This window comes from Carcharhinus amblyrhynchos, chromosome 10 (assembly GCF_965287045.1).
Source record: "Carcharhinus amblyrhynchos chromosome 10, sCarAmb.v2.hapA, whole genome shotgun sequence".
NCBI lineage: Eukaryota > Metazoa > Chordata > Chondrichthyes > Carcharhiniformes > Carcharhinidae > Carcharhinus > Carcharhinus amblyrhynchos.
In genome coordinates, this window is record NC_137333.1 from 41404873 (window position 1) to 41417964 (window position 13092).

Genomic DNA, 13092 nt, shown 5'->3' on the forward strand with positions numbered 1-13092 from the left:
TTAGGAAGGTCTTACCATTGTAGACAAACAGCTTAATGGTCAGCCTTTCCCACAGCCTGTTGGAGACTGAATGGGATTGAGTGGCTCCCTTTAGTTTTGGACATTCGCAATGGTCTCCTCTGTTGCAGACAGTCAGCCAACAGATGGCAGATTGGGTCCGTGCCCTGGACTTGGTGATGCCCAGATGACCCCGCTGTATCTTCTGAAGGACGTTTGCCCACGATGTTGCCAGAATGACCAGCCATTTATCATGACCAGAATTCCAATTCAATGTCATGTTGGATTTCACCACTCACGCAGGATGTGCCTGCCTGATCTGAGCCCCTATAGTTCAGCTCATTAAGTCAGAATAAATATGAAGTTCTGGAATCTGTGGCTAATACGCACCCTGCACCCTTGGTTCACATGATCTACATAATCCCTTTCCTCAGAATGTCCCAAAGTACTTTTCAGCCAATGAAGTACTTTTGAAGCACAGCTAATTCTGTCAAGTAGAAAATATGACAGTGTTTGCATACAGCAGACCCTCACAAAACAGAGCAGCTCGTCTGTTTTTGGTGGTGTTGATTGAAGGATAAATATTGGCCAGGCCATCAGGGCTAGCTCCCTGCTTTTCAAAACAGTGTATGTGATCTTTTATGTTCTCCTGAGAAGGGATTTGGAGCATCAGTTTAACGTCTCATTTTTGTCTTCAAAACATTGCAGTGATGTTTTAGATAGAATCATAGAATCCCTACAGTGCAGAAGGAGGTCATTCGGTCCATTGAGCCTGCACCAACAACAATCCCACCCAAGCTCTATCCCCATAACCCACATATTTACCCCATTAATCCCCCTAACACTAAGGGGCAACTTAACATGGCCAATCCACCTAATCTGCACATCTTTGGACTGTGGGAGGAAACCGGAAACCCATGCAGACACAGGGAGAATGTTCAAACCACGCACAGACAGTGACACAAGCCTGGTCCCTGGTGCTGTGAGGCAGCAGTGCTAACCACTGTGCCACCATGATTATATTCAGTTGAGGGGGCAGTTGGAACCTCAGTTTAACACCTAATATTTGTACCCTCAGTCCTGCACAGGAGTGTCAGCCTAGATTTCTGTGTCCAAGTCTCTGGAGTGAGACTTGAAATTACCAACATTTTGGTCAAAGAATACTATTCATGGCTGCCATGTCCAGTTATGGTTGGGTAGCTCCCGACTTGTAGAAGCCGGGTGACATGAGGGTTGAGCAAATCTCTGTGGCATCAGGTGTCTGCAGTGTTCCCTGTTCCATGTGGGTATGAGTAGATAATAAAGAGATGCCTGCAAACAAGACTTTTATTATATTCAGTGTAATCAAAAGGTTTATCTAAGCTATTGTAAGCTTATCAGGAGCAATTTTGGAAATGGAATCTAAATCAGGATTTTGTTTTCTCTGGGTGAGAACAAAACATTGATTGTGGTTAGCTGGGTCTGAAGTTTTATTCAGCATTGGAGATGAGTTTGGGTGTTTAAAAGTTTTAAGTTTATTTATTGGTGTCACAAGTTGCCACTCTTCAGCACATGTTTGGGTACATTGAGGGAGAATTTAGCATGGCCAATGCATCTAACCAGCACACTTTTCAGACTGTGGGAGGAAACTGGAGCACCCATGCAGACACGGGGAGAGTATGCAAACTCCACACAGACAGTGACCCAAGCTGGGAATTGAACCCAGGTCCCTGGCGCTGTGAGGCAGTAGTGTTATTCATTGTGCCACCGTGCCACAGATGCGAGGTAGCTTGGAAAGTTGTGCACTTGAAAGATGTCCCCGGTCCTGAGGCCTCAGTGATACGATTACATTTTCACAGTTGGGGGGTGGGGTAGGTGGAGAGCCAGCAATCTGGCTGCCAGTATGCTGCCAGTTAATCACTTGATAAACTTGTTGTAGCACTTGCTAGGAATATGGGGAGCAACAGTTAGGAGTTAGTCAAGTGTGGGAAATGTGTCTCGGACACGTTTGAACAAAGTTGTCAGGAGCAGAGTGGGGAGTCAATAGTGCTCATGACTATACGTATGAAAAAGTAATATAGATCATGCAGTGGCACAAAGTTGCCATGGCTAAAGCTGAAAGACTTGATTTAGTGCAGAGAGAATGTTTGAAGCCCTGGGAGGAATATGAGACTGTTGGCCTCTGTGTCCAGTGCAACCATGGCTAATGGTCTGACCCACTGGCCTTCCGGATGGAGTGAAGAGAACAGCTCTGTGGCCCAATACAGCCTTGGTCTGGGCCTCCAGGGAACCTACTCCATTTTACTAGGTCCACAGGTCAGGGTCTCACATGATGGATGTTTGGCCTCTTTAGGGAATCTCTGAGGATATTCCTAAAGCATTTCCGTTGTCCTGTTGGGGACTACGAATTGAGCAGTTACTTCAGGAATTGGCAAATGACCAATCCTGCTCAGTAAAGCTGGTTATCAGTGATTGATGTTCCATGTTGGGCATGTTGGCTTGGGAGAGGATGCTGCTGTTGGGTGGTCTTCCTTGGAGGATCTTGAGTTTTTGTTTAGCGGGTATGCCTGTACATGTGCTTCTGCATGTTTAGTTGAACCAGGGTTGGTCACCTGGCTTGACTGTGATGGAGGATTAAGGGAGAAGAGAGAGAATACCAGCTTCCAGATGTTGGTGATGTAAAACTTCTGCTGCAGCTGTGGCCAACTACACTTCTTGGATGTTCAATTTTGAGATGCTTAAAGAGTTTATAATTTTTTCCGATGAAGATGGTGATTGTACCATACAACTCATTGGAAAGTATCTGAGTATCCACAGTCTGAAAGCAGAATGTGATTGCATGAAGATTTTGTGGTGGACAGTCCTATTAATTGAAATGGCACGGTGGCACAATGGTCAGCACTATTGACTCACAGCACCAGGGACCCCGGTCAACTCCGGCCTCAGGTCACAGTCTGTGTGGAGTTTGCACATTCTCCCCGTATCTGCATGGGTTTCCTCTGGGTGCTCTGGTTTCATCCCATTGTCCAAAGATATGCGGGTTAGGTGAATTGGCCATGCTAAATTGCCCCATAATGGCAGGGGGACTAGCGAGGGTAAATGCATGAGGTTATGGGAATAGGGCCTGGGTGGGATTGTGATTAGTGCAGACTTAATGGGCCAAAGGGTCTCCTTCTGCACTGTAGCATTCTATCCTATGATTCTAGATTGGCAAGGATGAGGTGTAGTATTTTATACTCTAATGCCCTCACCACCAGCTGCAAGCCAATCTGCCATCAAAATCTTTGAGGTTGAATGGCAGCATTGAACTTCATTCATAGTGTTCATTGAATTCTGCCACATTGACTAAATTCTGTACCTTTGCGATCCTTAGTGCTTTCTCATAGTGACATTTGATATGGCAGACCACTGATTCACCAGCTGAGGCAGAGTAAGGTGGTTATCGACAAGTTTTCTTGCCAATTCTTGACTTGATGTATGAGACTTCAGACACCTAGAGCCACTCCCCCTTCACGCCTCCTCCACATTGACTGTGCCCCCATCTCTGTTTGGTTTGTCCTGCCTGTAAAACAAGACATACATGGGAGGGTAATGGAGGATGCCAGGATGTTGTCTGATGATATTGTTCCTGTGGGTAAGACCATGTCTTCCTGTTGCTTTGATAAAATACCGCAGGTGCTGGAATCTGAAAATAAACAGCAAATGCTGGAACATCTCATGAGATCTGACAGCATCTGTGGAGGGAGAAAGGGTCTGATGAAGGGTCATCCTGTCTCTAAGTGTTGGCTCTATTCTCTCTCCACAGATAATAGCTATGATGTGGAGATGCAGGCACTGGACTGGAGTGGGCACAGTAAGAAGTCTCACAACACCAGGTTAAAGTCCAACAGGTTTATATGGAATCATGAGCTTTCGGAGCACTGCTCCTTCATCAGGTGAGGGGCAGAGGCCATTAAGCCCCTCCTCCTCCTCTCCCCCGGGAGGTCAGGAACAGGGGAGTGTCCCAAGCTGGCACTGCCCACTGGGCAACCTGGTAACCTGGCACTGCCCAGCCAGCACTGGGCAGTGACAAGTGGGTGGGACATGATGCGGTGGGGCTTACTGGGGGGAGGGGAGGTGAGCTGATTGGTGATGGTGGGAGGGCACTGCTGCACATCCTGCATTAGGGATCGGGGGGTGGGGAAGGAAGGAGGGGATCGTTTTCCAGCCATTGGGCACTTAGTTTCTTTTTGGGAAAATCACCCCCAAAGTTTTTCAGCGAGAAGTACCAAGTGAACGATTTACGTCTTACTCCTGACATCACCACTATCACAGATCGAAATCTTTAGAATTTGGATCACTCCACCTGCTATCAAGACATGGCTAGGCACATTGGATACAGCAAAAGCTATGGGACCAGACAATATTCCAGCGAAAGATTTGTGGTCCAGAACTAACTGTGCCCCTAGCCAAGTTGTTCCAGTACAGTTATCATGCTGCTAAATTTCCCGGTAAGTCTTCTCCAGAAAAACGCTGGACAAATCAAAGAAACAATCCATCAATCTGCTCTCAAACATTAACAGAGTAATAGAAATCATTGAGGCTCAGTTTAGGATTTGCCAGGGACACTAATCTCCCGATCTCATTACAGCCTTTTTAAAAGAGAAGAATTCAAGAGATGAGGCAAGAATGACTGCCCTTGGTATTGAGGCAACATTTGACCCAGTGTAACACCAAGGAACCCAGGTAAAACTGATGTCAGTGAGAATCAAAGGGAAAACTTGCCTCTGGTTAGGGTCAGACCTAACAAAAAGGGAGATGCCTCTGATTGTTGGAGGCTAATCATCTAAGCCCCAGGATGCTGTTGTAGGAGTTACTCTGGGCAGTACCCTCGGCCCTGCCACCTTCAGTTACTTCATCAAGAGTTTTCCCTTCATCCTAAAGACAGAAATGGGGATGTTCACTGATGAGTGCACAGTGTTCAGCTATATTTGCAAATCCACAGATAATGAAGCAACATTGAGACTTGGGTCATGCAAGTCTCAGGCAATGGCCACCTCTAACAAGAGTGAATCCTACCATCTGCCCTTGATGTTCAGTGAGAGGATGCAATTATCTGGAAGGATTGAACAGGCTGGGTACTTTTCTCTGGAAAAGAGAAAAGAACTGTTGGAGATCTTTAAAGTTTTGATTGGATGTGAAGTTATTGTTTCCACATGTGGGTGACTCCAAGACAAGGGACTATAAATGTAAGCCAGCTGCTAACAGGTCTGAGAGAAGCTGGGAGGAATTCTTTCTTAGAGAGCATGCTGAAAATGTAGGACTTGCTATTACGTGGAGAGATTGAAGCAGATAGCATCAACAGATTTAGGGGGGAATTTGATGCATTTATGAGTGAGTAATGCGGAACAGGTAATTAAAGTAACTGAAGGCTTGTGTAGTTTATAAGCAATGACACAAAGGTCAGGTAACCTGTTTTTGTGTTGTAGATTCTATTTAATAAAGCCACAAGAATGTAGAACTTCCTAGTCAAAATAATAGAATATATACTTGACGAGATTGTGTTCTGGCCACCAACATACTTTTACTAGCACTGATCTATTTTGGATGTCCCATTAATTTAAATACACTCAAGTTTACTTCTGTTAAACTTTGCCCTCTAACTGTCAAATGATTATTTGAGCCAGGTTGTGCTGGAGAGAGGAATCTCACGCCACACGCCATCAAACATTTATCTTGTACTTTCAGCTTGAAAAACGTGTCCACTGTAACCTACTGAACGTGCAAACTGATAAGTCATGACAAGGATAACGGAACATCAGAGGCCAATGGCACAACCAACTGTCTGTTTCCCTAACCATTGAGATTTAAGGATTCAGAAAGAAACAGGCAAATGACATTTTTAAAATTTCTAATAACTGACTAGATGTGGAAATGAGATTGAACAATTTGAATTACTCTTAAATAACAACAGAAAGAGCTGAAAATATTCAGAAGTCTGGCAGCATCTGTAGAGAGAGAAACAGAGTTAACATGCTGCACTGTATGAATTCTACGATTCTATGACATTGGATGACATCAGGCTTGAAATATGTGATCCAGATTTTCACCACAGCTGACAGCCTCTCCATCCTGGCCAAAATGCCTGAGGAACATGAAAATTCTAAGCTCTGTTTCAATCACACACTTCCTGTGTTTCTGGGAATGGGGCCAGCAGTTGGGATGACATTGGATGATATTCACCTGTATACAATTTATGGAAGGAGCTGGGCAATTAAATCCACAGCTACCTCCGATGAAGTGGGATTTTCATTGGCCAGGGCTGTGAAACCCAGAATGTGCAGTTTAAACCAAGTAAGAGCAGGTCTGAACTTGATGGATTCAGTTGGATAGTCAGAGTACTCCTTTGGAGAGGTAAGGTAGCCCTTTGGTATGGTCCTAGGCTACTTTTATGAGGAGTAAGGCAGCCTTTGGGAGAGGTAAGGCATCTTTTGGAAGAGGTAAGATATCCTATGGGTTTGTTAAAAGTACAAATGAGTTTGCTTAGGAAGTGCATAAACTCATTGGATCTGTTACAACTGTCAAAGAACTGTGAAAACCTCAAAAAAACCACCAAAGTGTCAAAGGACTGACAAACTTATCAAAGCAGTCATGGAATTGTCAAGCTGTCAAAGAACTGTCAGAGGATACAAAGTGATTTTGCATGGAAGAGGTAAGGGCAAAAGAAGGTAGATAAGGGCATGGATTGCCAAGTTGGCATAGGGTTATAAAGGGCCATGGAGATGTGGGGAGCCTGGGGGTATGAGCGGTCATGGAGGTTAGATAGAAAGGCATGAGTTAGCATAGGGTGTATAGAAGCCACTGGGCTGGATAGAGGAGCATGGGTTGGCAAAGAAGTATGAATGGCCATGGTGGGTGGTTAGAAGTGCATGGGTTAGCATAAGTGGCCATGGCGTTGGATAGAGGGTCATGAGTTGGTATAGGGGCATGAGAGGCCATAGGGGTGAGTGAGAGACATGAAGTGGCATAAATAAGCAGGGGTGGTGAGAGGAGCTTAAGAGATTCGGGCTATATTTTATTTTAATCTTTTATAAAATGTAATTCAATAAAGCACTTCCGCACCCAACAGCCTCTGCACTCATTCTGGAGGCAGCCACCCTGATTTCTAATCCAGCCAACTCTGCTGGAAGGAAAATTGGAATTGCAGCAGACATTTTTAAAGGTCTGGTACACATAGCGAGAATTTTGCTGTCTCTATGCACCCAACAGAGGAGTGAAAATCTGGGCTTGTTTCTCTCCCCACTGATGCAATCAGATTTGCGTAGTATTTCTGGATTTTTCTAATATTACTTTAGACTTGTAGCATCCACAGTACATTGTTTTTGTTTGAATTTAAATTAGTCCTTCTCTGGGCCAGATGAGTTGATTGACATTGTATTAACAATTATCACATAGTTAAAAGGGATCTTACTCTGTTAAAATCCCAGGCCCAGTGTTCTGCAGTGAGCTGCATTAGTGATCAACAACAACAATGTGCACTTACATAACACCTTTAACTCATTGAAATGATGCAAGAAACTTCACAGGAACATTATATAACAAAGTGAGCTATTCGGGGAGATGAACAAATGTTTGACCAAAAAAGAAATGTTTTAACAAATGTCTTCAAGGAGGAAACAAGGTAAAGAAGATGGAGAGCTGTCGGAATGGAGCTGTGATCTATTTGGATGCTGGGACAATCTCAAGGGCTGAATGGTCGACTCCTGTTCTTATGGTTCCAGTTACAGTGACCTCTCAAAGTGGAGTCCTATACTCTAGGGTTTTGGACCAGAAGGGAAATGATGAATGTGGGTGCTCTAGTACTTGATGTCTCAATGCCTGATGCAACTGTATAACTGGGATGAAATATAAAACTTCAATGATAAGTTAACCCTGAGCAGAACTAGTAATCCTGTTTCCTTGGTGGATATAGTCTTCATTTCTCCAAAATCTGCCACCTAGCCAGGTTGGCTTAGGTCAGTATACTTGTTTGTAGGAAGTTAGCATCTGAGGCCAGTGACTCTGCCTCATGTCTCTCACCTCTTCCTTCTCCAAACTCCCTGCCTTAAAAATTACTTTCCAAGTGCAGATTTGTAATTGTAAAGCAAAATTCTTGCTTTGAATAAATTGGCAAATAAATGTTGATGTCACAGTCTTTGACTTCTTTTGACTTGGATGGAACCTGTCTCCCCTTAGCCTTTCAACTGCTCCATGATTTGATCTGGACAGCAAGGTTGTGCCGGATGTGTATCTTCTGTGGCTCAGTTAGTAGTAGACTCATCTTTGAATCGCAAAATTCCAGCTTCAAGTCCCACTCTGGAGCTTAAGCATTAAAAATCAATGCTCATGCACACCGTAACAAATATCAACTGCCGGAGGATCATCAACTCGGAGAAAATGCTCTTTGACCTGCCCAAAGCTTCTTGGCCTTTCAGACCAAGTGTTGCAGACTGGCAGATTCCAACTGGCACTCCATGTTGAGGGATGCACTAAAGATTGGGGCAGTTGCTGCAGAGGCACAATGGGGAAAGGAAACTGTCATCCATGGTGCACCGAGGGGAGGAATTGCACAGAACCCCTGGGGTTGTATGACTCACATTGAATGTATACAGTGAATATCACATGTATCACAATTGTACTGAAGTACCTCAGAGTGCTTCACTGGAGATAACTTAAATATCATTACACTATTTGTAATGGCCATTTTGAAATGTCCTATGATCTATGTAGAAAACTTGACTATCAGTGCACTTTCTGTGATGACCATTTTGAAATGTTTGTAATATTCTTTCAGATATTTTATGAATAAAGTATATTTTTGCTACAAAAAAAATCAAGGCTAACACTACTGAAGGAGCACTGCATTGCTGAAGGTACCAACTTTCTGATGCAACATTAAACTGAGGCTCTACCTGCCTGCTGAGGTGGATATGAATGATCTGCATGGCACCATTTTGAAGAGGAGTTACCCCTGGTGTGCCGGCCAATATTTCTCTCTCAATGAATATCTCAAAAAGATAGTTGACCTGGTCATTATCACATTGATGATTATGGAACCTTACTATGCATAAGTTGGCTGTTGCATTTCTTTACATTACAACAGTGACTACACTTTGCAAATGTACTTAATTGGCTGGAACACATTTTGAGATGTCTGGTGGTCGTGCAAAGTGTTATATAAATGCAAAATTTTCTTTCTTAAAAATGAGACAAATCAAGAATTGCAATTCCGAATTTAAAAATACAACATCCATAATCAAAAGTGCTCTCATGAAAAATTCAATGGCACTTTTTTAAGAACTCACTTGCTAATGTGGTTGACCTTCATCTCTCATTCTTTACAGATAAGTTGTGCACATAGAACGTTCTCCTGCGGGAGAATCAAGGAGTTGTATTAGCGCTCATTAGTATTCCACTACTGCTGCTTGTAATAACTAAATTAATCTTTGATGATTTTATTACCACAATGGCCCAGTGGGAATCTGGGAAATAGAATTCCTCACCCAATTTCCTGGCTCCTGCTTGCACATTGAATGCCAGTGGGACCAATATCACTGACTGGAAATGTTGCCCTTTGGTACTGAATTTATGCTAATACCTGAGAGAATTACAAGCCAATTCATTGCATGACAACAGCATCAATCTGCTTTAAGAGAAGTGACTTTCTTGCTCATTATCCAATGTATAGAACTTATCAAATTACATAGAACTGAATGATAATTATTTCAGGCTATTTCTAAAACACAAATGCAAATTACATATTAGACCATAAAACACTACAATTATCATAGCACTCAATTATATTGCAATTCTGTCCGAAGTTTAAGCCCAATGCACTCTTGGTTTTTTACTGAGGTACTGTAAGTGAGAGAAAAGCTCCACACTTCTGGGCAAACCTCTTCAGGACTCTGGAAGTAATAGATTTTCAATGTAACCTTCACCCATTGGTGAGAGTTGAAAACATCTTGGATTATTACATAAAGAGCAACCAGAAATAGAAGGATCTCTGTAGGAAACATAGAAAGAAACATAGAAAAATAAGTGCAGGAGTAAGCCCTTTGAGTTGAGGCAGTCCCATTAATGGGAATTTGGTGAAAGTGGAAATTTGGAGGGAAAAGTGAAGTATTTTAAACTAAGGGACAACAGTAAATATATGAATATATATATATGTGTGTGTAATTAATTAGATCTAAAAGGTTGAAATGAAAATTAACACAGTAGAGGATCCCAATGTTAAAAGGATCTGAGTTGTATTAAATAAAAATCTGGTATGCAAAAATGATTGAATAATGAATGCTAAACTAAAAATGTATATAAATAGATAGATCTTCCAATAAAATTAAGGGGCTGCTGACAAGTATTGCTACTTGAAATTTCCCTCCATAATGTTACCCATTACCCAGGTTGTCTGCAAGTCTCCCCAGATGCTTGAACTCAAGGTCAGGGCTTTGAGTTTGAGGAGCAGTTGAAGTCAGTGCAGGCCACAAGGGAGGCTGAGAATTTCCTGGAGTGCAAGTTCCAGCTGTCTAGAGAGGTTAGTAACTGGCAGGTATTCCAGCAGGTCAGACAGAAGAAGATGGTGCAGGAACCTTTCAGAAATGTGATGATTTGTATCGGTCATCAATGTTGAATACTGGCGAGGGTGAGAACACCTTCTCCAGTTAATCTGTTTTATTTCTTTGCTCATGTGTTTGCCTTAAGCCTTCATAAAATTATGTTACGATATTGGTCTTTGAATCCAAGATCATGTGAGACTGAGTCATGTTTCAGTCACTATCAGTGAGAAATACCAGGATTTCTTACACAAGCAGTTATTCAGGTCTGGAATACACTGCCTGGAAGTGTGGTGGAGGCAGGTTCAATTGAGCATTCAAGAGTGTGTCAGTTGATTATGTGAATGGAAAAAATGTGCAAGGGAAAAGGTAGGAAAATGTCACTAAGTCATAATGCTCAGTTGGAGAACTAGTGCAGATACAATGGGCCAAATGGCTGCCTTCTGTGCCATAATATTATTTTTGTCGCAAAAATATATTTTCTTTGTAAAATATCTGAAAGAACATTACAAATATTTCAAAATAGCCATTAAAGAAAGTGCAATGATATTCAAGTTTTCTGCATAGATTAAGTTGCACTCTAAGGTACTTCAATAGAATTTACAGTATACATTTAATGTGAGCCATACAGCCTGAGAGGTTCTATACAATCCTCTCCCCTTAGTGCAGTATGGCTGGAAGGTCTTAAACTGCAGCCTTTCCCCATTGTGCCTCTGTGGTAACTGCCCCTAGCTTTAGTGCATCCCTCAGCACATAGCCCTGGATTTTAGAGTGTGCCAGTCTGTAACAATCGGTTAGAGACAACTCTTTTCATTGGAATTCCAACAGGTTTCAGGCAGACCAAAAAGCAACTTTGACTGAGTTGATGATCCTCCACCAGCAGCTAATGTTTGTCTCCATGTGCATCCCTGGGAACAGCTCCTAGAGCAGAGTCCTGTATCACACATCTGCATGAGAGGAACCCTGATAAAAACCACCTCATTGCTCTCAAAACATTCTTTGCAAAGGCACGTTCTGTGCCCTAGTGATTCTGCATTACTTACTGATCACATGTTGAGATCTGAGCAGCTGGTAACTGATCTCCAAGATGCATTTGTCCATGAGTGCATATTTCCTTTAAAATTCAAGTTTGAAACTAATCGATTCATACACATATTAAAAGACTGAAATACTTGCTATATATTGTTACTTCATAAATCTCTCGGTTACATTGACTTATTATGTCAACTAGACATCGGGGAGACATTTTCTTTCGAATGGAGAATGCAGTGGGCTGTGCAGAGAGCTGCCTACATGTTGCCTGGCCCTGGGAAACTGTTAGAAGTCTGAATAGCAACGCTTTGTGAACAAACTTATTTCTCGTCTTATGTTGCTTCTGATGGTGAAGCTGGACATTTTAAAATTGTTCAAAATGAAAAGAACTGGGAAGTAAGTGGGAAACCTCTTTCTTCCATGTGTTTCAATATGTGGTGATTAGCAGGAGTAAAAGAAAAGTTTTTTGCATTGTTGAAGGATGGGGACTGTTAAGATACTTGAACTTAGGCATGAGTTTGCCATCTGAAGAACTTTAATAGGGTGCAGAATGAGAAAGTAGTGCCCTGTGTCATAATGGAGAACAATGTAGTTGACAGGCAAATAATCAGCCCAACAATCCTGTGGCTGCCATCAAAGGGGTTTCTTTATAAAATCACATTTGAATGCTGGACAAAGAGTTTAGGTCTAAAGCTCTGAAACAGTTACTATGAAAAATTTCAGGTTTAAAAATAATTGTACCTCACACTTGTTTATATTTCTGCATTTTTATCAGCGAAAGGTTTGTTTTGATTTGGATGAGCATTGGGCAAAGTTGAACAAGCAGCTGAAATTTTGCAGAGAACTGTAAGTACAAGTCACATCTTGTTTCTTTTCTTAGACTTCATGTTTCACTGCTGACTTTCATTCATTGTGAGCTGTGGAAATATGCCTTTGAAGTCATTCTCTTTCAGTATTTGTGATATTCAGTTTATTTAATCCCGGCTCTCTCTCCCCAACAAACATGTGCAGGGGCACAAGAGAAATACAAACATCTTAGAATTATTTACTGTTCTGCTTTCTTACGTGCCAGCTGTCATTTCGAATGTATTTGCACCTTAACAGAAAATATTACTGTGCTGACACCACACTTTAAAATATATATTGGATAATATTATGAACCAATTTTGTAAAATCAATCTTGTCAGAAAATTACTTGCTTGCAAAAGCACTGATATTAATTTACTGACAGAAAGGGTCAATCAATGCTGAAGAAAGAAATGTTGCATTTATAAAGTCACTTTCAAGATCTCAGGACATCTTAGAAGAACTACATGAGGCATTAATATTCTAATGTACTTAGCATCACAACCAATGTGGGCACATCAAGGTCCCACAAAACTGCAGTGGAATAACTGAGTATAACATTTGTGCTAGGCATTGGTTGAGGGATAAATGCTGTCCAAGAAACTAGAAAAAATGATTAGTACTGCTTTGAATAGTGCAATGGGATCTTTTATGCTCTGACAGGGAA